The sequence below is a fragment of the Erythrolamprus reginae genome, chromosome 3 (assembly GCF_031021105.1).
Source record: "Erythrolamprus reginae isolate rEryReg1 chromosome 3, rEryReg1.hap1, whole genome shotgun sequence".
Taxonomy (NCBI): Eukaryota; Metazoa; Chordata; class Lepidosauria; order Squamata; family Dipsadidae; genus Erythrolamprus; species Erythrolamprus reginae.
This window is the reverse complement of record NC_091952.1, coordinates 244,320,766-244,342,843: the sequence shown is the minus strand read 5'-3', so window position 1 is coordinate 244,342,843 and position 22,078 is coordinate 244,320,766. Positions and strand designations below refer to the sequence as shown.

The window sequence follows — 22,078 nt, the reverse complement described above, 5'->3', positions numbered from 1 at the left end:
TCAGCACTCCCACCTGCTTACCCCAGCAACCTTTTGGGCACCAGGGACTGGGTCCATGGAGAGAGATTTTTCCCCCCAGATGGAGGGACCATGGTTTCATGTGCTGCCTGCATCCCACGGATGGGGCTTGGCTTGTTTGCGCAGCCCAGTTTCTGGGATGCCACCAACCGGTTGCCTGTTCACGGACTGAGGCTTTGGGATCCCTGCTGTAGGGTCTTCTGCTTGAACAGAGAGTTGGACTAGAACAGTGTTTCCCAACCTTGGCAACTTGAAGAGATCTGGACTTCAACTCCCAGAATTCCCCAGCCAGCATTTGCTGGCTGGGGAATTCTGGGAGTTGAAGTCCAGATCTCTTCAAGTTGCTAAGGTTGGGAAACACTGGACTAGAAGACCTCCAAGGTCCCTTCCAATCCTGTTGTTCTGAGTTAAAACTCAACTGAGGTTGAATGGGTTTGTTGGCTTGGGAGGATAATTGCTTCTCAGTACATTTGTTTTTGGCAAGACTTTGTTTCCTGCTGTCCACATCACAGTGGACCAGAAGAATCTCCTGCTTCTGAATTTTGGGCCAAGGTTTTGGCATCAGTGGTCTCCAGGAGGAGAGTTAACGTCCCAACGAGACATTTCCGAAAAAGACACCACCACAAGAATAAAAACCAAAACTGCCACTTGCTTTTTCCTGGGAGATGCGTAGAAGTCAAGTGTTTTGAAAGCAATGGCTTCGACCGTTTGTGTTTTAGGTCAGATTACAGTTTGGAAAAAGGGAAAAGGAGGGGGGGGAATCCCCCACATCTCTATAATGATGGCTTTCTCCATGCAGAAGATCAGAGGCATCTATCATCACGGGCAATCTTGGTTTTCACTGATGAAAGCTCCTGTTATTATTTCCAGCATCCCATGTGGTTTGTTCTTTCCTTTAATCTCTCTTTAGTGGTGTCATTGGGTTTTGTGTGTGTGTGTGTGTGTGTCTTTGTGTGTGTGTGTGTGTGTGTGTGTGTGTGTGTGTGTGTGTGTGTTTGGGGAGGGCAATGAAATAAGAATACCAGTGTGATTCTGTTTTTGAATGTACTTATATACCTGTATGACATACACTGCAATTTGTATGTACTGTATTAATAGGAAAGTGAACACAAGAACAAGGGGACACAATCTGAAGTTAGTTGGGGGAAAGATCAAAAGCAACATGAGAAAATATTATTTTACTGAAAGAGTAGTAGATCCTTGGAACAAACTTCCAGCAGACGTGGTAGATAAATCCACAGTAACTGAATTTAAACACGCCTGGGATAAACATATATCCATTGTAAGATAAAATACAGGAAATAGTATAAGGGCCATGAGGTCTTTTTCTGCCATAAGTCTTCTATGTTTCTATGTATGTGCGTGAACATTTTGTTTCATAAGCAGAATAAATGAACAGAATAAATTAACCGCTGTTAACAATGGTGTAGCCCAAGGCAGCCTAGTAGGACCAACACTCTTTATATTCTATATAAATGACCTTTGCAATCACATTACAAGTGACTGCTTTCTCTTTGCCGATGATGTAAAACACTAGCGACAACACTGCTACCCTCCAAAGAGACCTTGACTCTGTGTCAGAATGGTCAAACATCTGGCAACTCCAAGTCTCAACCAACAAACGCTCTGGCCTACACATTGGCAAAAAGAATCAGAACATGAAATATAAGTTGCATTAAACAAGACCTTGCAGGTGACCCTTACTCCGTCAAAGATCTTGGAATACTCATATCAAATGACCTAAGTACCAAAGCCCACTGCAACAACATTACCAAAAAGACTTTGAGAGTTGTTAACCTAATCTTACGTAGCTTCTTCTCCAGTAATATCGCACTACTAACCAGAGCATACAAAACATTCGTCAAACTAATCCTTGAATACAGCTCATCTGTCTGGAACCCACACTGCGTATTGGACATAAATACATTAGAAAGTGTCCAGAGATACTTTACTAGAAGAGCCCTCCATTCTTCTACTCTCAGCAGAATACTTTACGCAACAAGAGTTGAAATCCTGGGCTTAGAAAGCTTACAACTACGTTGCCTTCGGCACGACCTAAGCATAGCTCATAAAATCATCTGCTACAACGTCCTACCTGTCAACGACTTATTTCAGCTTCAACCACAATGATACACGCACACAGAACAGATACAAACTCAAAGTGAACCGCCCCAAAGCCCCCCAAACCTTACCCTTAGACTGTCCACAGTGGACCTCACCCGATTCCTAAGAGATCAGTAAGGGGCGTGCATAAGCGTACCAGCGTGCTTATCGTCCCTGTCCAATTGTTTCCTCTTATCAGTACCTATCGTATGTATATAAGCAATATTATACAGTGGTACCTCTACCTACAAATGCCTCTACTTATGAACCTTTCAAGATAAGAACCGGGTGTTCAAGATTTTTTGCCTCCATTTTCCACTTACAAACCCGAGAGCCTCCGAAACTGTAACCAGAGGAGGCAGGGAGAAGCCTCTATAGGGCAACTCAAGGAATCTCCTGGGAGGAAACAGGGCCGGAAAAGTTGGGGAGAAGCCTCCGTGGGGCCTCTCTAGGAATTTCCAGGGAGGAAACAGGGCCTCCACCCTCCCTGTGGTTTCCCCAATCACACACATTATTTGCTTTTACATTGATTCCTATGGGAAATATTACTTCTTCCTACAAACATTTCTACTTAAGAACCCAGTCACGGAACGAATTAAGTTCGTAAGTAGAGGTACCACTGCATCTATGCATATTACAAATGCATACTTGACTAAATAAATAAAATTCATATGACAGGGGAGTCTAAAAACAAAGCAAAAACCTGGAGAAGCAAAAGAAATCTGGGTCAAATGTGATTCTGCTGCCCCATCAACTTAGGCCTCTGCATGGTTCATTAAATTGCAAGGTTGTGACAGAAGTGAATCCTCCATAATGTATTTCTCATGTTGTGGTGCTAAAATGTAGCCATCGCATTATATATATATATATATATACTATGGCTTTCTAGAAGCACCTGGGAAGTTCTCAGCAGGGATCAACCAGGTATTTCGGGGTGGGGGAATTCTTTATATTGTGGAGCACTATATGTACTTGGTAGATATACCACCCCAACCTGTTTCCGTCCTTACCCAAAGGAAGACAAGCCCTACTCTAGGAGGATTCTATACAGACACATAAACACATGGTAACGCAAATATAGGGAGTCAACACCTGCACAGTCAAGGCTGTTGAACCAGAAGTATTTAAATGACTGCTGAAATTCTCCCGCTGCGTTCTTCCCTTTCAGTAGCGGGAAGATCCCTATGAAAAGCCCGACGGCCTTGGTTGTGGGTGGGAGGAATCATCCAACAGCAGTGGTAGATTTTTTTCTCTCCTTCCATGGATCAGTGTGGTCTTGGATTTCTCCAAACCAAATGACACACACACATACACACCCAGAGATGTCTGTTGCTGTATTTATATGATACAAAACACGAGAACAAGGGGCCACAATCTGAGGTTAGTTGGGGGAAAGATCAGAAGCAGCGTGAGAAAATATTATTTTACTGAAGGAGTAGTAGATGCTTGGAACAAACTTCCAGCAGATGTGGTTGGTAAATCCACAGTAACTGGATTTAAAGATGCCTGGGATAAACATACAGTGGTACCTCTACTTAAGAACTTAATTCGTTCCGTGAGCAGGTTCTTCAGTAGAAAAGTTTGTAAGTAGAAGCAATTTTTCCCATAGGAATCAATGTGAAAGCAAATAATACGTGCAAATCCATTAGGAAAGAAAGAAAAGTTCGGAATTTGGGTGGGAGGAGGAGGAGGAAGAAGAGGAGGAGGACAGTCGCTGCCGAAAGAAGAAGGGGAGGGGAGGGGAATTTAAAAAATCCAAAACTTTAAGGCTTTAAAAAAAAAAAAAAGAGGGACTCTGTAGTGGCGAGGAGGACCACGTGCCTCCCATACACCCGGCGCGAGGCTGCCTCCCATACACTGCGCCAGAGAGAGAAATCCTTCGTGCCGCTCTCAAATTTCCTGGGAAATTTTTCCGGGCTCGGGTTCTTAAGTAGAAAATGGTTCTTAAGAAGAGGCAAAAAAATCTTGAACACCAAGGTTGGGAAACACTGTTCTATGTTTCTATGTAGCTTACGATAATTGCAGTCATTCATTTAACAACCAATGGCAGGAAAGGTTATACAATGGGACAAAATTCGGTTAACAAACTGCCTGGCTTAGCCACAGAAAATCTGGGTTTGGTTGTGGTCGCAAGTCGAGGACTAACCGAATAAAAATGAGAGTTAAGCAATCCGCCCCTGGCTCTCTACATAGCTGAGTAAAGGACAACTCAGGATGAGTTTGCAGAGATAGAATTACCTCAACAGTGAAGAATTCAGCGGCTTCCTCACCCAGAGGGCAAATTCCGTGCTTTGTGGGTCCCTGTTAAAAGTGAAAATTCCACAACAGAGGAAATGATAAAGTCACTGTGATAAAACAAATGCCAACAGCTGTGCAGTACCTTCCTAATCAAAATGGCATTTCCTTACAATACTTGCAATAAAGGAGTTGGCGGCACAGGAAAAGATATATTTTCCTTAACTCTGCTTTTTTTAAAAATAATTTTTTTTAAAAAAAAAAGTGTTCTTTAATCCAGGACCTTTATGACTTAAACAAGAAGGTAAGCAGACCCTCCTCCTGCCTCCGGATTTATTTCCATGCAATGTGAAAAGGCCAAAAAAAGGGGGGGAAAGTTGTAACAAGGAAGGGATGATACATGGAAATACTGACCTAAGACACAGAATAATAGACTGCAGAGCAAGAGATATGCCAGAAATGAGGAAAGTCATTTCTCCTTTGATGGGCAGCCTAGAAACATGAAATATAAACAAACAAATAATGCAAAACAAAGGATGCTGTAACAGGGGTGAAATTCGACCACTTCAGCCCAGCTCCGGAGAGGTGATAAGGGAGGATTTGAATCAGTTTGCAGACCCGGTAAAAATTGATCCTGGATGGCCACACCCACGCCTGCTAAGTTGCAGCTCACCTCTTTCATCCGACTCAGCTATGAGGATGCTGGGACATGTAGTTTAATAACAAATGGGAAAACATCAGGTCGGAGAAAGCAAGTAGATAGATCGGAATAAAATTTTAAAAGAAGCGATTCCAATAAATACACAAAATAATAAAAAAGGTACAGAAATACTCACAAGAGCAATAAGAGTCTTATTGTATTTGTGTACCTCTTTTATTGCCATAGAATAGAATAGAATAGAATAGAATAGAATAGAATAGAACAGAACAGAATTTTATTGGCCAAGTGTGATTGGACACACAAGGAATTTGTCTTGGTGCATATGCTCTCAGCGTACATAAAAGAAAAATATACATTTGTCAAGAATCATGAAGTATGACACTTAGTGATTGTCATAGGGGTCAAATAAGCAACTTGTGTGTAATATTTGGTATACAGTATCTTCTTTTTGTAGGTCATTAGGGCAAAGAAGTGATGTTGACCTGGCCACGCCCAGTCACATGACCATCAAGCCACGCCCAGTGGTGGGTTCTAAATTATTCTGCTGCCAGGGTTTGTGCATGTGCAGAAGGGTCCCTATCAGGTGGGCGGAGCATTCTGAGTGGGTGGGCGGAGCATCCCACGGCTGGCACTACCAGTTCTAAGAACAGGTTCAAACCAGGAGCAAAATACAGGGAATACTATAAGGGCACACTAGATTGACCATGAGGTCTTTTCTGCTGTCAATCTTCTATGTTTCTACCCCACCACTGAGCCACGCCCACAGAGCTAGGAGGGAAAAATCTTGAATTTTTGTAAGTAAGCATTGATTTGTAACTAAGCATTGGCTGCTGAAATCCGCAGACAAGCGGGCCCTTTTGCTTCAGTGAACGATGTCTGACACGATTTAAAAATCTGGGCTAATTTCATATTAAGGATTGGCTCATCAGGATTTTGGGACTGGAGATGCAATTGGAACTTGGGAGAACAGAATGTGGAAGATTCACACCAAATGGTTGCCCAGTGGTTGAAGAAGCCATCCAATGTCCTGTCCTGAGCCTCGGTGGTGCTGCAAGCTACTTCTGCTGATCACCAGCTGCCAGCAATTTGGAAGATCAAATCTCAGTAGGGTGAAGGTTGACTCAGCCTTCCATCCTTCCTTGTCTGTCTATCTGTCTGCCTATCTACCTACCTACCTACCCACCTAACTATCTACCCATCTATCTGTCTACCTATCTACTTATCTACCTACCTACCCACCTATCTACTCATCTACCTATCTACCTACCTACACACCTGTCTATCTACCTACCTATCTACCCACCTACCTACTTACCTACCTATCTACCCACCCCCTATCTACCTACCTACCTACCTACCCACCCCCTATCTACCTACCTACCTACCTATCTATCTATCTATCTACCAACCCACCCCATCTACCTATCTACCTACCTATCTGCCTATCTATCTACCTATCTATCTATCTACCTACCCACCTATCTACCCATCTGCCTACCTACCTATCTACCTACCTACCCACCCACCTGTCTACCTACATATCTACCCACCTACCTTCCTTCCCACCGACCTATCTACCAACCCACCCCCGTCTACCTGTCTACCTACCTATCTATCTGTACCCTTCCCAGGTAGGTAGGTAGATAGGTAGGTAGGTAGGCAGATAGGTAGGTAGATAGGTAGGTAGATGGGTAGATAATTAGGTAGATCTATCTACCCACCTATCTATCTACCTACCTATCTACCTATCTGCCTACCTACCTACATGTCTATCTACCTACCTACCTGGGGAGGGTACGGATCTCTGGGAGCAGCTGGTTCCAGACAGCCTGAGCCACCACAGAGAAGACCCTTCCCCGCGGTCCCACCAGTTGGCATTGTTTGGTTGATGGGACCCGGAGAAGGCCAGCCCCATTTGCCTTCCGCTGCTAACTGAAGCAGTGCAGTTGCTTTATGTGCAAAGGTGAATGCAGCACCTGGGCATTATATTCTTGCTACTGGCAGGTTTCTGAGTAAGTGCAAGGAGAGCGCCAGGTAAACCCATTACAACAGTAGTCCTCGACTTAGGTCAACGCAGGGTTAAAAACAAGATTCTGCCTTTTTTTGTTGTTGTTACAAGCAGGCACTGTTGTACCGCCCAATCTCGCTCTGTTGGTTTAATGCCACGTTTTTCCCCTCCTCCTTACTCATGCAGGCATTTGGGTGAATGATTGAGCCCAACATATGCCCGGCTTCCTCTAGGATGATCGCAACGCTATAATCAATCAGGCATTTTGGAGAAGGGTAACTATAATTGAGAAGCGAGAAAGCAATTGGGCTTCCTGTCGTTCGTAACAAGACAGGCCCCTGCCAGGTTGGAAAGACCTCCTGGATAGGAGAGGCAAAGTGTACCCTCTTGAGCAGCAAATACACACTCCACGCACGTAGCCGCCCAGGCAATCATGCACACCTATCAACGGAGGGAAACAAGTGGTTATTACAAGCACGCACACTGTTTTAACAGGAGATCTCAAGGTCCCTAAAGGGGAATTGATACAAGGTGTATGTCAAGGTTCCAGGTAGCATCCAAGCTAAACCAGAGTCCAAGTCAAAGTACAGTGGCACCTCTACCTAAGAACGCCTCTACTTACAAACTTTTCTAGATAAGAACCAGGTGTTCAAGATATTTTTGCCTCTTCTCAAGAACCATTTTCCACCTACAAACCCAATCCTATGAAACTGTAACCGGAAAAGGCAGGGAGGAACCTCCCTGGGGCCTTTCTAGGAATCTCCTGGGAGGAAACAGGGCTGGAAAAGGCAGGGAGAAGCCTCCATGGGGCCTCTCTAGGAATCCCCTGGGAGGAAACAGAGTCTCCAGCCTCCCTGTGGTTTCCCCAATCGCACACATTATTTGCTTTTACATTGATTCCTATGGGAAAAGCTTCTTCTTCTTACAAACCTCTACTTAAGAACCTGGTCACGGAAAGAATTAAGTTCATAAGTAGAGGTACCACTGTATTCCACAAAGTTCCAATTTAACTCCTACACTGGGAAAGCTGAATCTGAGTTTACCAACCCAGTTGAAAGTTCACATCCCCTGTCTCCCCCCCCCCCCCCCCACGAACCAACAAACTTGTCACTTTGCCCACTCAGATTGTGCCAGTGTGGTCAGTCCTCCTTCTGCTTCCGCCCAGGTGGATGGGCATAGGATGACCTTGAATGACTCAAAAGAATGGGTGAACAGTGCAGTCAGGCGGTAGAGAAAGCAAGAAGAATGCTTGGCTGCATAGCTAGAGGTATAACAAGCAGGAAGAAGGAGGTTGTGATCCCCTTATATAGAGTGCTGGTGAGACCACATTTGGAATACTGTGTTCAGTCCTGGAGACCTCACCTACAAAAAGATATTGACAAAATTGAACGGGTCCAAAGACGGGCTACAAGAATGGTGGAAGGTCTTAAGCATAAAACGTATCAGGAAAGACTTCATGAACTCAATCTGTATAGTCTGGAGGACAGAAGGAAAAGGAGGGACATGATCGAAACATTTAAATATGTTAAAGGGTTAAATAAGGTTCAGGGGGGAAGTGTTTTTAATAGGAAAGTGAACACAAGAACAAGGGGCCCCAATCTGAGGTTAATTGGGGGAAAGATCAGAAGCCACGTGAGAAAATATTATTTGACTGAAAGAGTAGTAGATGCTTGGAACAAACTTCCAGCAGACGTGGTTGGTCAATCCACAGTAACTGAATTTAAGCATGCCTGGGATAAACATTTATCCACCCTAAGATAAAATACAGGAAATAGTATAAGGGCAGACTAGATGGACCCTGAGGTCTTTCTCTGCCCACAATCTTCGATGTTTCTAGGTTTCTAAGAATGCTTTGTGGCTGTATCTGCTCCCTGTTGAAAATCACCCCTCCCAAATTCCCATAAACATCAGGCCTTCTACAGATAATGTAGCAAAATTAATAATAGTAATAATAATAATTTATTAGATTTGTATGCCGCCCCTCCCCGAAGACTCGGAGCGGCTCACAGCAATAATAAAAACAATATTATAGCGAAACAAATCTAATATTAAAAAAGAAGCATATAAAACCCTATCATATTTAAAAAACCAAACAACACATACATACCAAACATAAAATATAGAGCCTGGGGAAAAGGTGTCTCAACTCCCCACGCCTGGCGGTATAGGTGGGTCTTGAGTAGTTTACGAAAGACAAGGAGGGTGGGGGCAGTTCTAACCTCTGGGGGGGAGTTGATTCCAGAGGGCCGGGGCCGCCACAGAGAAGGCTGTTCCCCTGGGGCCTGCCAAACAACATTGTTTAGTCGACGGGACCCGGAGAAGGCACGATCTGAAGTTTCCGAACACCGAAAATTGCTGAAATCTCTCTCATCCCATCGCCAAATATTGCTTCCTGTGCATGTGCAGAAGCAAAATCTCACTCAGACGTGCATGGGCGCGCATCGGGGTCACAGAGGTCTGCAGGAAGTGCACCACTAGCAACGGTAAGTGGAATCCCTCATCCCTGATCAGTCATTGTATGGGCATCATTCAAAAAAACGTGCTTTGCGGAAAAGAGGAAGAACTGGAAACAGAATATCACATGAAACTAGACTTACAATCCTGGGTCTAGAAAGCTTAGAACTACGACGCCTTAAACGTGACCTAAGTATTGCCCACAAGATCATATGCTGCAACGTCCTGCCTGTCAACGACTTCACCTTCAACCACAACAACACAAGAGCACACAACAGATTCAAACTTAATATTAACCGCTCCAAACTTGACTCTAAAAAATATGACTTTAGCAATCGAGTTGTTGAAGCGTGGAACTCATTACCGGACTCCGTAGTGTCAACCCCTAACCCCCAACATTTTACTCTTAGACTAGCCACAATCGGCCTCTCCAGGTTCCTAAGAGGTCAGTAAGGGGCGTACATAAGTGCACTAGAGTGCCTTCCGTCCCCTGTCCTACTGCTCTCCTATATCTCCTATACCTTTCTTCTATTCCTATATCTCTTCTTCTATTCTTTCATTGATATGTTCTGTTCCTATAACTTCTATTCTTTCTTAGATATATTTTACTACCGTGTTTCCCCGATAGTAAGGCAGTGTCTTACTATCTTTTTACCCCCAAAAGCCCCACTGTGTCTTACTTTGGGGGTATGTCTTACATTGTCCCGGGCACCGGGGCCGGCTCGTCTTCGGGCGCGGGGAGCTGCCGGAAAGGAGGCGGGCGCCGACCTCGACGTTCGGCGGGTTGCGGGGAGCATCCCCTCGCCGCTCCCGGCAATGTTTCTCGGCAGGGGAGGCCAACTCCGCGGCGACATGGACGCTCGGCTGGCTGGCTAAAGGCAGGCCAAGGGGTGGATGGGCAGTCAAAAAGGGTGAACGGCCGCCGCTGTGCCCTCCTTCGCCCGCCTCCTTTCCGGCAGCTCCCTGCGCGCCCCTCGCCTTCGCTCGCCGCGGCGCCACCCGCCTCTTCCCCTGCCGAGGCTCAGCTGCAAGCGGCCAGCGAGGCCGATCGGCTCCGAGGCGAGCGGAAAGGAGGCGGGCAAAGGAGGGCGCAGCTCCGGCCGCTCGCCTCGGAGCCGATCGGCCTCGCTGGCCGCTTGCAGCTGAGCCTCGGCAGGGGAAGAGGCGGTGGCGCCGCGGCGAGCGAAGGCGAGGGGCGCGCAGGGAGCTGCCGGAAAGGAGGCTGGTGAAGGAGGGCGCAGCTCCGGCCACTCGCCTCGGAGCCGATCGGCCTCGCTGGCCGCTTGCAGCTGAGCCTCGGCAGGGGAAGAGGCGGTGGCGCCGCAGCGAGCGAAGGCGAGGGGCGCGCGGGGAGCTTGGAAGCAATGTCATCGCCCCCCCCCCCGCAATACCCCCGTGTTTCCCCGAAAGTAAGACATATGTCTTACTTTCGGGGTATGGCTTATATAAGCCGACCCCCCTGAAACCCCCCATATGTCTTACAATCGGGGGGGTCTTACTATCGGGGAAACACGGTATGAGTATATCCTCTATGTATTTTACTATATGTAACCTTTCTTCCATACATATATCTTTTCCTCTATTCTGAATTGACATATTTTATTCTTATCTCTTTTCTCCTATTCTTTCTTTGATATATTTTACTATGTGTATACAGTGTTCCCTTGATTTTCACGGGGGATGCGTTCCGAGACCGCCCGCGAAAGTTGAATTTCCACGAAGTAGAGATGCGGAAGTAAATACACCATTTTTGGCTGGGGACAGTATCACAAGCCTTCCCTTAACACTTTAAACCCCTAAATTACCATTTCTCATTCCCTTAACAACCATTTACTCATCATTATTACTGGTACTCACCATTGAATAAGACACTTAGTGATCCTGATATTTATAAACATAAATATTTATTAACAATAATTATTTTTTTTGTTATTTATTTGCAAAAATTATTAGTTTGGTGATGACATATGATGTCATCGGGCAGGAAAAACCGTGGTATAGAAAAAAACTCGTGAAGTATTTTTCAATTAATATTTTTTGAAAAACCGTGGTATAGGCTATTCGCGAAGTTTGAACCCACAAAAATCGAGAGAACACTGTATTCTCTATAACCTTCATTGTGTATTGGACAAAATAAATAAATAAAATAAAATAAATAAACCTCCTACTATCCTCATGAAACTTAACATCTATGCATACCTACCTCAAACAAGATGTTCTACGGTGTGCGCGAAGACTGGGAGTCCTCTCTGGTTCTAATGATTCTCCTTTTGTTTCTTTCCAGAATGAAATCTGGCCATCCTCACAAGCTCTCCTGCCGTATTCCAATCACGGTGGGAAAATAAATCCATCTCCCACGGACGTCAAGAATCGAGGAAATCAATGGGGAGAGGGGGAGTAGAGAAGAACCATTTGCCCGCTCCCCATTTTTCCTGGTCCAGGTGCTTCTGTCTGCAGCTTTCTGGAATCTCTGCTCCGCTTGATAAATCCCACGGCCTTGGAGATCCATGAACAGAAGGAACAAAATGCTGTAATTGCCAGAGCTGTGGAATTTCCCAGGGATGGGACGGGGGACCTTGAGGAAGAAGAAACAAATAAATCGAGGCTGTTACATCAAGCTGATATCCAAGGAAAAAAACCTAAAAAGGACTGGGCTACAGATGGTCTTCGACTTACAGCAATTTCTTTAGTGACCTCTCTAAGTTACGACGGCACTGAAAAGGGTGACTTTTAAGGCTGTTTTTTTCTTTATTTATTAAAGTTTTACTTGATATATTTATATATTTATTTATAGTACAATTAAAGACAAAAAATAAAAAACATGGATATAACGTAATATTCCGCATTACCAAATTTCCAGAGCTATTTCTCTTCCTAAATACAATTCTTTATCTCTATGTAAATACAGTATATCCCAATTTTGTGTACAATATTAAATCCATTTTTCCTTATTCACTAATATAAGAGTATATACATCTCCAACTTATCGGCTAAATCATAATCCCAACATTCCTCTTAGATTCTCACCAATAATTTAATTTATCCCAGATTTCAAAATACTCTGGGATATTGATTCATTTTTATCTTTTAGTTCCATCATGAGCTTGTCCATTTCCACACAAGACAATATTTTACAGTCTCTTCTTCTGTGGGGATATCCTTCTTTTTTTTCATTTTTGAGTGAAAGCAGCAGCCAAAATTTGTAACATTAAATATATTGTTCCTTTATCATATTTATCTATGATAATACTCAATAAAAAGACTTCAGGTTTTAGACCTAAAGGTAGAGCCTTCTCTGTGGCAGCCCCAGGCCTCTGGAAACAACTCCCTCCAGAGATTCACATTGCCCCTACCCTCCTGGCCTTTCAATAAAGGGATCATTGAGTCTGTCATCTGCACCTCCATAACTGTCTGGTTTGGTTCTGCAACCCAACAAGACCAACACAGACTTCAGAGGAGAATCAGAACTGCAGAAAAAACAATTGCTGCCAACCTGCTTTCCATTGAGGACCTGTATACTGTACTGCACGAGTCAAAAAGAGGGCGGTGAAAATATTTACTGACCCCTCGTATCCGGGACATAAACTGTTTCAAATCCTACCCTCAAAAAGTCCCCACAGAGCACTGCACACCAAGACAACTAGACACGAGAGACTAGACACTAAGTCCGCACTACTATTACTATTTTTTTCTCATCATCCTTCTCCTCCCTTCTCCCTTCTATCACCCTTCTCCTCCCACTTATGACTGTATGAATGTAACATGTTGCTTATATCCTTAAGATTTTTATTAATATTGTTTCTTCGTTGCTTATTTGACCTCTATGACAATCATTAAGTGTTGCACCTCATGATTCTTGACAAATGTATCTTTTTCTTTTATGTACACTGAGAGCATATGCACCAAAGACAAATTCCTTGTGTGTGCAATCACATTTGTCCTATAAAGAATTCTATGTAAGGCTTTAAAAAGTCATCTCTGTCGGTAGGCTTGGGGCTGTTGAGCACTGGTACTCTTGCTTTGGCTATATATCTATCTAGATCTATCTATCTTAGATCTAGATCTAGATCTAGATCTAGATCGATCTATCTATCTATCTATCTATCTATCTATCTATCTATCTATCTATCTATCTATCTATCTATCTATCTATCTATCTATCTATTAGATTTGTATGCCGCCCCCCTCCGTAGACTCGGGGCGGCTAACAACAGTAAAAAGACAATATGAACAAATCTAATTATATTTTACTTATTTATTTTGTCCTATACACAATACATATTGAAGAGGATAGACATGAAGTATTATATATAAAGAAAATATATAAAAGTAGAGAAGATATATGAAAGGAAGAAAAGATAATATTAAAAGTAATGTAAAAAACCCCAATTTAAGAAACCAATCATACATACAGACATACCATGCATAAATTTTATAAGCCTAGGGGGAAGGAAATATCTCAGTTCCCCCATGCCTGACGACACAGGTGGGCTTTAAGGAGCTTACGGAAAGCAAGGAGGGTGGGGGCAACTCTGATATCTGGGGTGAGATGGTTCCAGATATCTATATCTATATGTAATCTATATCTACCTACCTACCTACATACATACATACATACATATATATATTGTGTGTGTGTATGTGTGTGTATATGTATGTATATATGTGTGTGTGTGTGTGTGTACACACACACTGCTGAAAAAAATAAAAGGAACAATTAAAGAACACAATGTAACTCCAAGTAAATAAAACTTCTGTGAAATCAAACTGTCCACTAAGGAAGCAACACTGATTGACAATAAATTTCACCTGTTGTCAGCACATTCAACTTTGTACAGAACAAAGTATTCAATGAGAATAGGCGTTGATTGCTTACCTGAACGCCTCTTCTCGTACGGTGAGCGGGTACAGCAGTCACATGGGTTGCTCATGTCCAATCCGGTGGAACTGAGCCTAGTATTAAAAAAGCTTGCCGGATCCGCCCCTTCCCCAGAATTCGCGAATCCATAGACTAGGCTCAGTTGTGAAGCTCTGTAGTGTTCAACTCTCATTGTTAGAGGAAGAAAGATATAGAAAGGTAAAGAAGACACATACAAGGGCGGGAAGTGACTGCTGTACCCGCTCACCGTACGAGAAGAGGCGTTCAGGTAAGCAATCAACGCCTATTCTCCGTACTGAAGGAGCGGGTCCAGCAGTCACATGGGACATACCCAATAGATGGTCCCTAGGGTGGGATTAGCTTGCTATCGTGTGAGATAACGGATTGGAGTACCCTTCTGCCGAAGGCAGCGTCCGCTGAAGCGTAAGAATCAATTTTGTAGTGCCTGATGAAGGAATTTGGCGAGGCCCAAGTGGCTGCTTTGCAGACCTCCTCCAACGGGGCTTGAGTCGCCCAAGCGGCCGAGGTGGCTGCGCTCCTGGTGGAATGCGCAGTGATGTTCCTTGGAACTGAGAGGGAGGCCGACTCATAGGCCTTAGATATAGTCCCTCTGATCCAACGGCCTATTACTGTTGAAGACACTTTGGCCCCCATGACTCTGGGATGATAGGCTACAAAAAGTGCTTCTGACCTCCGAAAGGGTCCTGTGCGTTGGATATATATTCTCAGCGCTCTGGTGAGATCCAGGGTGTGCCATCTAATTGCCAAGGGATGGTCTCGTTGGAGGCAGAAGGAAGGTAGGACAATATCCTGAGATCTGTGGAACATGGAACTGACCTTGGGTAAGAAGGTAGGGTCCAGTCGCAAGACTACCTTGTCCTGATGGAATTGACAAAGGTCCTGCCTGATTGAGAGGGCAGCCAGCTCCGAAATGCGCCGGGCAGAGGTAATAGCCACCAGGAAGGCTACCTTAAAGGATAGGTACCTGAGGGATGCCGATTTTAGGGGTTCGTATGGTGCCTGCGTGAGGGAATGGAGAACCCGTGGCAGATCCCAGGATGGATACCTGTGGACCTTGGAAGGTCTGAGGTTGGCTATGCCCTTGAGGAATTCCTGAACTTCAGGGAAGGATCGGAGAGGCTGTCTGCGGGGACCCCCTAGGACAGATGAAATGGCTGCCAGATGACGCCGGAGGGTGCTGGTGGAAAGTCCTTTATGGAAGCCTTGCATAAGGAAGGAAATAATTCTGTGTATGGGGATGCACAGAGGGGAGAGACCTTCCTGTAGACACCACTGGTGAAACTTGGACCACGTGTGGTCGTAGATTCGATTGGTCGAGCCCCTCCTGGCCTTTAGAATGACCTCCACTGAATCGGGGTCATGACCACGCAGTTCTAAATCTCTCCTGATAACAGCCAGGCGGTGAGGTGGAACCACTCCGGGTCTGGATGGAAAGAGGCCCCCTGCCGCAGCATATCCCCCGAAACGGGGAGTCGCCAAGGGTCCTGGACGGACAGCTGTTGGAGATCCGCGAACCAGGGCCGGCGGGGCCAATGAGGGGCGATTAAGATTACTCGGGCCCTCTCGGTGAGGACCTTGTGAATCACGTCCGGGAGGATTGGAATTGGAGGAAATGCGTAGAGTAGGCCTGGAGGCCATGGACTCCGGAGGGCATTGATTGCTTCCGCTCCCGGGGATGGAAATCTGGAATAGAAGCGAGGGAGTTGGGCGTTCGCATTGGTCGCGAAGAGATCCAGGACTGGTAGGCCGAATCTGAGGGTGATTTGATGGAACAGGTCTTGATGGAGGTTCCACTCTCCTGGGTCTATCGTTGCTCGGGATAGCCAATCCGCCTGGACGTTGAGACTCCCCGAGATGTGATCGGCTAGGAGCGACTGGAGATGTTTTTCCGCCCAAAGGCCCAACTTGAGGGCCTCCCTCATGAGAGCCTTGGATCTCGTGCCCCCCTGTCTGCAGATATGGCTTTTTGTGGCAATGTTGTCGGTGAGAATGAGAACGTGCCGGTTGGGAATGCGAGGAGAGAAATGCTTCAGAGCCAGGGAAACGGCTCTTAACTCTAGCCAATTGATTGGCCTGGAAGCTTCCTCCGGGGACCACGTGCCCTGGGCTATCATCCCCTGGGCGTGGGCGCCCCATCCCGATAGACTGGCATCTGTGGTGATGACAAATTGATCCGGGCACCTGAACGGGGATCCTCTGTCCATGGCCGGAGACTTCCACCACTTGAAGGATCTGCGAACACTCAGTGGGATGACAATGCGTCGATTTGAGTTGCTGTGCCCCGATCTCTGAAAAGGCAACAGTAGCCACTGGAGTTCCCTAGCATGAAGGCGAGCCCAGGGAATGATGCCTATGCATGACACCATCTTCCCCAAAAGGGAAGATAGAGTAACTATGGATACTGAAGGATTAGATAAAATGTTAGAAATTAACTCCACTATACTGAGTTTTCTCTCGGGAGAGAGAAAAACCTGGGAGGATTTTGAATCAATAATGGATCCCAGGTGAGAAATGGAAGTGGAAGGTTGGAGGTGACTTTTATCAAAGTTGATGGAAAATCCATGGTCCTGAAGGACTGACATGGTGACAGAAAGGTCTGTTTTCACTCTCTCTAGGGAGTTCCCATGAATTAAAATATCATCAAGATAACATAAAATGTGGATGGGAAACGCCCGGATATAGGCCGCCAGGGACCCCAAGAGCTTTGTAAAGACCCGAGGGGCCGAGGAAAGGCCAAATGGCATCGCCCTATACTGGAAATGCCTGCCTTGAAAGGAAAAACGTAAAAATTTTCTGTGGCATTTGGCTATAGGAATGTGAAGGTAGGCCTCAGTGAGGTCTAAGGAGACCATGAAATCTCCCGAGTGAATGGCGGCCAAAATAGAAGACAAGGAGTGCATCTTAAACTTCCTATATTTGATGAATAGGTTTAGTTTCTTTAAATCCAAAATGGCTCTCCAACCTCCGGAGGACTTTGGAACCATAAATAGGATGGAGTAAAAACCTAGGCCCTTCTGACCCGAAGGGACCGGTTGAATGGCTCTGATGGACAAAAGATGAGAAATGGCCTCCTCCATACGGTTACAATCTGAGGATGACCTGGGAGAAGGGCAGGAAATAAAACGTTTAGGGGGAGGAGAAATAAATTCTAAAAGAAGGCCTGTTTGAACAGTGTCAATGACCCAAGGGTCCTTGGAGGTGAGACGCCAATTAGAGGCGAAATGAGCTAGGCGACCCCCTATGGGAATGGAGGTAAGATTACCATCTAGGTTTTTTTGAAGCTCTGTTAGAGGAAGCTCCCCTTTGGAAACGAAACCCTCTACCCCTGGAGTTCCTACCTTGGGAACGAAAGCGGGGGGAATACTGACCTGGAGATCTCTGATAGGAAGCCGCTTGATCTTGCTGGCGCCCTGGGCGACGAAAGGACTGCGTTTTGGTAACCTTTTTGGTGGTTGGACCCAAAACCTTCTTCTTGTCCGTGGTCTCCGTGAGGAGTGGATCCAGAAGATCACCGAAGAGAAGGTCGCGCTTTAAGGGGCCCTGGGATAACTGCCACTTTTGGCGAACTCCCGCTTGCCAAGGGCGAATCCATAGGAGTCTTCTTGCCGTTGTAGAGGCTGCAATAGACTTAGCAGAAAATCTAGTAGATTGCAAGGTGGCATCAGCCACGTACTGGGCAGCTGCAAAGACCTTGTTGAAGTCTTGTTGACCTCTCAAGTCATCGGGAGGAATGTGCTGTTGAAGTTGGCGAAGCCACAGCAGCATGGCTCTGGAGAAGAAGGAGGCCGCTGCCGAACTTTTAATGACCCAGGAATCAGCGGTGAATCCTCTTTTGAGCATTTGCTCGATGCGCTTGTCCTCTGGGCGGAGGACTTCCTCCGCCTCGCCTGGCACAGCCGCTGCCGAGTGAAGAATCTTGACAGGTTCATCTGGTTTGGGAAAGGATAGAAGCTCTTCATAGGAAGAGGAAAGTTTATACAACTTTCTGTCCTTGGTGGAGGGATTAAGGCCAGAGGCTGGAAAATCCCACTGTTTGAGTAAGGCATCTTTAAACAATTTAGGCATAGGAATTACCTCGTTATCCTCCTGTTCCTCTGTGAAGTAAGGTAAATTCTCCTCCGGGGGATCAGTGGAAGTGGAGGCTTGTTTCTCCTGGGCCGCTAATCCCGTAGAAATTCTAGCTTTGAGGAGGAGAGATTTGAATAGTTGAGAAGGAAAAATAGTAATTGGAGGAGGGACTTTTATTTGGGATTCCTCATCCTCTGATAAGCCCTGAAAAGGGTCTTCATCCTCCTCTACATCCTCATATTCATCCTGGGAGGAATCTGAATCATCCTGAATAGGAGCTCTGACCGCTGGGGAAGAACCCAAGGGGCGGGAGGAACGAGAAGGAGGAAGAGGTAAAGGAAGCTCATTGATGGTGGAGAGTTTGGCATCAATGGCTTTGGACAACACAGCAAAAATAGATTGGAACTCAGGAGGTAAACTGGAAATATCAGCAGAAATGGCAGAAGAATCCCTAAAGGCCTGGGAGGATCCTGGCTGGGGGGAATCTTCAATAATATCTGGTTCCTCTGGACCTATGCCCCATAGGTTAGGTTGGGGTCTGTCTAGGTTTGGCTCATCCAGAGATAACACAGGGACCCCAGAAGGAGGCAGACTAGAGGCCTCTGGTGGGTCTTGACTACTGATTACTTGGGCCTGCACTTTCAAACGTTTTGCTGATTTGTCATGGATTTTTTGTAGGGCTAGGTCCCTTCTCTTCTCGGCCCTGGTGACCTTGGTCGAGGGGCGGGCCCCTGGAGAAGAGGAGGAAGAGGCCTGGGGGATACTAGTAATCTCATCGCCTGTAGGCCTGGCCTCTCTGGGACCTTTAGTTGTGCCTCTCTTGGGAAAAGTAGCCATAGTCTGACAATTAACAGAAGACAAGGCTGAGCCAATAACTGAATTATAAGGAGAAGATTTCAAGGACTTCCCAAGAGGAATGGATCCTGCTTCGAGGCCTCGAAGCTGCTGAAACGTGAGGACAATCTGGGCAAACCCAGAGTTCGTGCCCCCAAATCCAGCGGGGCCAGCCTCCCTAAACTTTGTAATTAAGTAAACCAAGGCACTCTGGTTGGAGGCTTAGCCGGTGGAGAATTTAGCCTGGGACCCCCAAGGCCCGCTCCCGGATCCACGCGGTGGACTGAGGCCTACGCGGCTGGCAGAAGGCCAACACGAGAGGCCTAGATTTTAAAAAAAGGGCGCGAAGGCCTTCGCGCCGAAAAGATCGCTCCGTAGAATTTCTTAAGGGAAAAGCGATCGACTAAGTCCAGGAGACTAGAAGGCGTCTCACTCCGCAGGAGGTATTTTATAAGCCCTTAAATATTTGTATACAATAAATAATCAATAATTCAATGGATAAATACTTGCACCAGGACCTCCAGGCCAAAGGATTAGAAGAATCCACAAGCGGCCGCAGGAATCGTAACCGGCAAAACCGCCGGGGGAAAACGAAACCGCAACTTCTCCCAAGGAAAAAAGCCGAGCCGCTTTTTTTCTTTTTTTCTTTTAAACGGCTGGCGCAATTAGTGCAAGTAATTAAATAAAGACAATAAATCTTACTACTTTTTGAAGGAAAGATCGAAGGGAAGGTGTTAGAATGTTGAACGAGCTATCACAATACAACCGCAGGATATGCGAACTGAGCGAATTCTGGGGAAGGGGCGGATCCGGCAAGCTTTTTTAATACTAGGCTCAGTTCCACCGGATTGGACATGAGCAACCCATGTGACTGCTGGACCCGCTCCTTCAGTACGGAGAATACAGTATTTCATTCATTCAGATCTAGGATGTGTTCTTTGAGGGTTCCCTTTATTTTTTTTGAGCAGTATATATATGAGTGTGATGGAATGAATGTGAATGACTGTGTTTTAATAATTGAGGTTTTAGATTAATTTTAGACCAGTTTAACTTCGGATTTCTTACATGTCCTTTTTGTATTATTCCCGTTTCGTAAGCCGCCCTGAATCTACGGAGAAGGGTGGCATAGACAGCTAGATAAATAAATACAATAAATAAAACGGGGCAAAGCCCACTTAATAAATTTCTCATGCAGAATATTTTGAGCTCAACTGGGGTCCTACGTCAAGGATTACCTGTAGTAGTGGCAAAGCACCTCTTGGGCATCCCTGTAAGGATAGAAAATATAGGAATCCCAGCTGCGGGCTAAATGGGAAGAGAGAGAGGGAGGGATACCTGGTGGCATTCTGAAGCCCATTAGCCTAAAGGCATTTCTTCCAGCCACACAGGTGAAGAAGGGAGGGGGCCCTTTGTAAGCTTTCAGAGCACTAGAGATAAGATAAAATAATCCAATCCTGTGTTATCTGCCTACCACCACCACCCCAATTGCAAAATATAATGCAGAGACCACTTGGCAACTAAATTCTCTATGCAAATCCTTTAAATGTTACATTTTTGAATAGGGTGTGATTAAAATCCCCCCCTTTTTTTCTCTCTAAAACAAAAAACACCTTTGTTCCTTTTTATTGATTTATTTTTTTCTTACAGGGAAGAAGCAGTTTCCAATTCAGGGAAGTTTTTCATTCTCCAAATGATGGAGCAAAGAAAAGATTTCAGGGCAATGAACTTCCTCATGTAGCTGCTGCATAGCAGAATATTTCTAAAATTTCGTCCACTTCCTCCATTCTAACCTTTGGAAAACACCAAGTTACAGTGTGTGTCTGAACACATATAGAAGAAATGATAAACATCACAATTTCTTGGATTTTAAAAATAAAAATAAAATTATTTTTTATTTTATTTTTTAAAGTTCCAGAGATTGTGATGTCTATTGTTTCTTCTATAACTACAGCTGGAACTTGCATTTTTAGGACAATTGTGTGTGTGTTTCTGTGTGTGAGTGTGTGTGTTCATGTATATATATATCACACTTACACATATAAATACGTATATACTGCTCAAATATATATATACATATATAAAGGGAACACTCAAAGAACACATCCTAGATCTGAATGAATGAAATATTCTCATTGAATACTTTGTTCTGTACAAAGTTGAATGTGCACAACAGCCTGTGAAATTGATTGACAATCAGTGTTGCTTCCTAAGTGGACAGTTTGATTTCATAGAAGTTTGATTTACTTGGAGTTATATTGTGTTGCTTAAGTGTTCCCTTTTTTTTGAGCAGTGTACATACATACATACATACATACATACATACATACATACATACATACATACATTAATACATACTCTACTTTATCAAAATGCCTATAAGCTACCTGTGCTACTTGAGAAATTGGGAAGTTATTGCAGGGTTTATACATGAAAAGGTACAGTTTTTTTAAAAAAAACTGCTGTTAGTACAGAGGTCTACTGAACCTTGCCTGTGTCTTAAGATTCCCTAAATGGTTCACTAACTCTCCAAGAGGCATTTGCTGACTTGAGCTTGAACTAAAATAAATAAAATGGTTGGCTTGCTTCGAGGAGGGCAAATATAGAGAAACGCGTTCCACTTTGTTCCCCCAAACTGCAACGCCAAAGGAGATGCAAAAGTATCAGGTACGATGGAATCCGATGCAATGGAAAATAACAGATGGAAACTTATCAAACCTTGAACTAGGAAATTTCCTGACAGTGAGAACAATGGATCGGGAGGAATTGTGTTCAGAAGTTGTGGGTGCTCCGTTAGCTG

General features: G+C 44.9%; 1 long non-coding RNA gene across 1 annotated transcript in view; it reads right to left on the bottom strand.

Moving 5' to 3' along the window:
• The window catches only part of LOC139165997 (uncharacterized), a 153,827-nt gene extending 149,419 nt beyond the window's left edge, over positions 1–4,408 (bottom strand). The window contains exon 1 of the long non-coding RNA XR_011558862.1: positions 4,360–4,408. This is a non-coding gene — a long non-coding RNA (uncharacterized lncRNA). The remainder of the gene's footprint in view (positions 1–4,359) is intronic.
• Between the last annotated feature and the right edge of the window lie 17,670 nt (positions 4,409–22,078).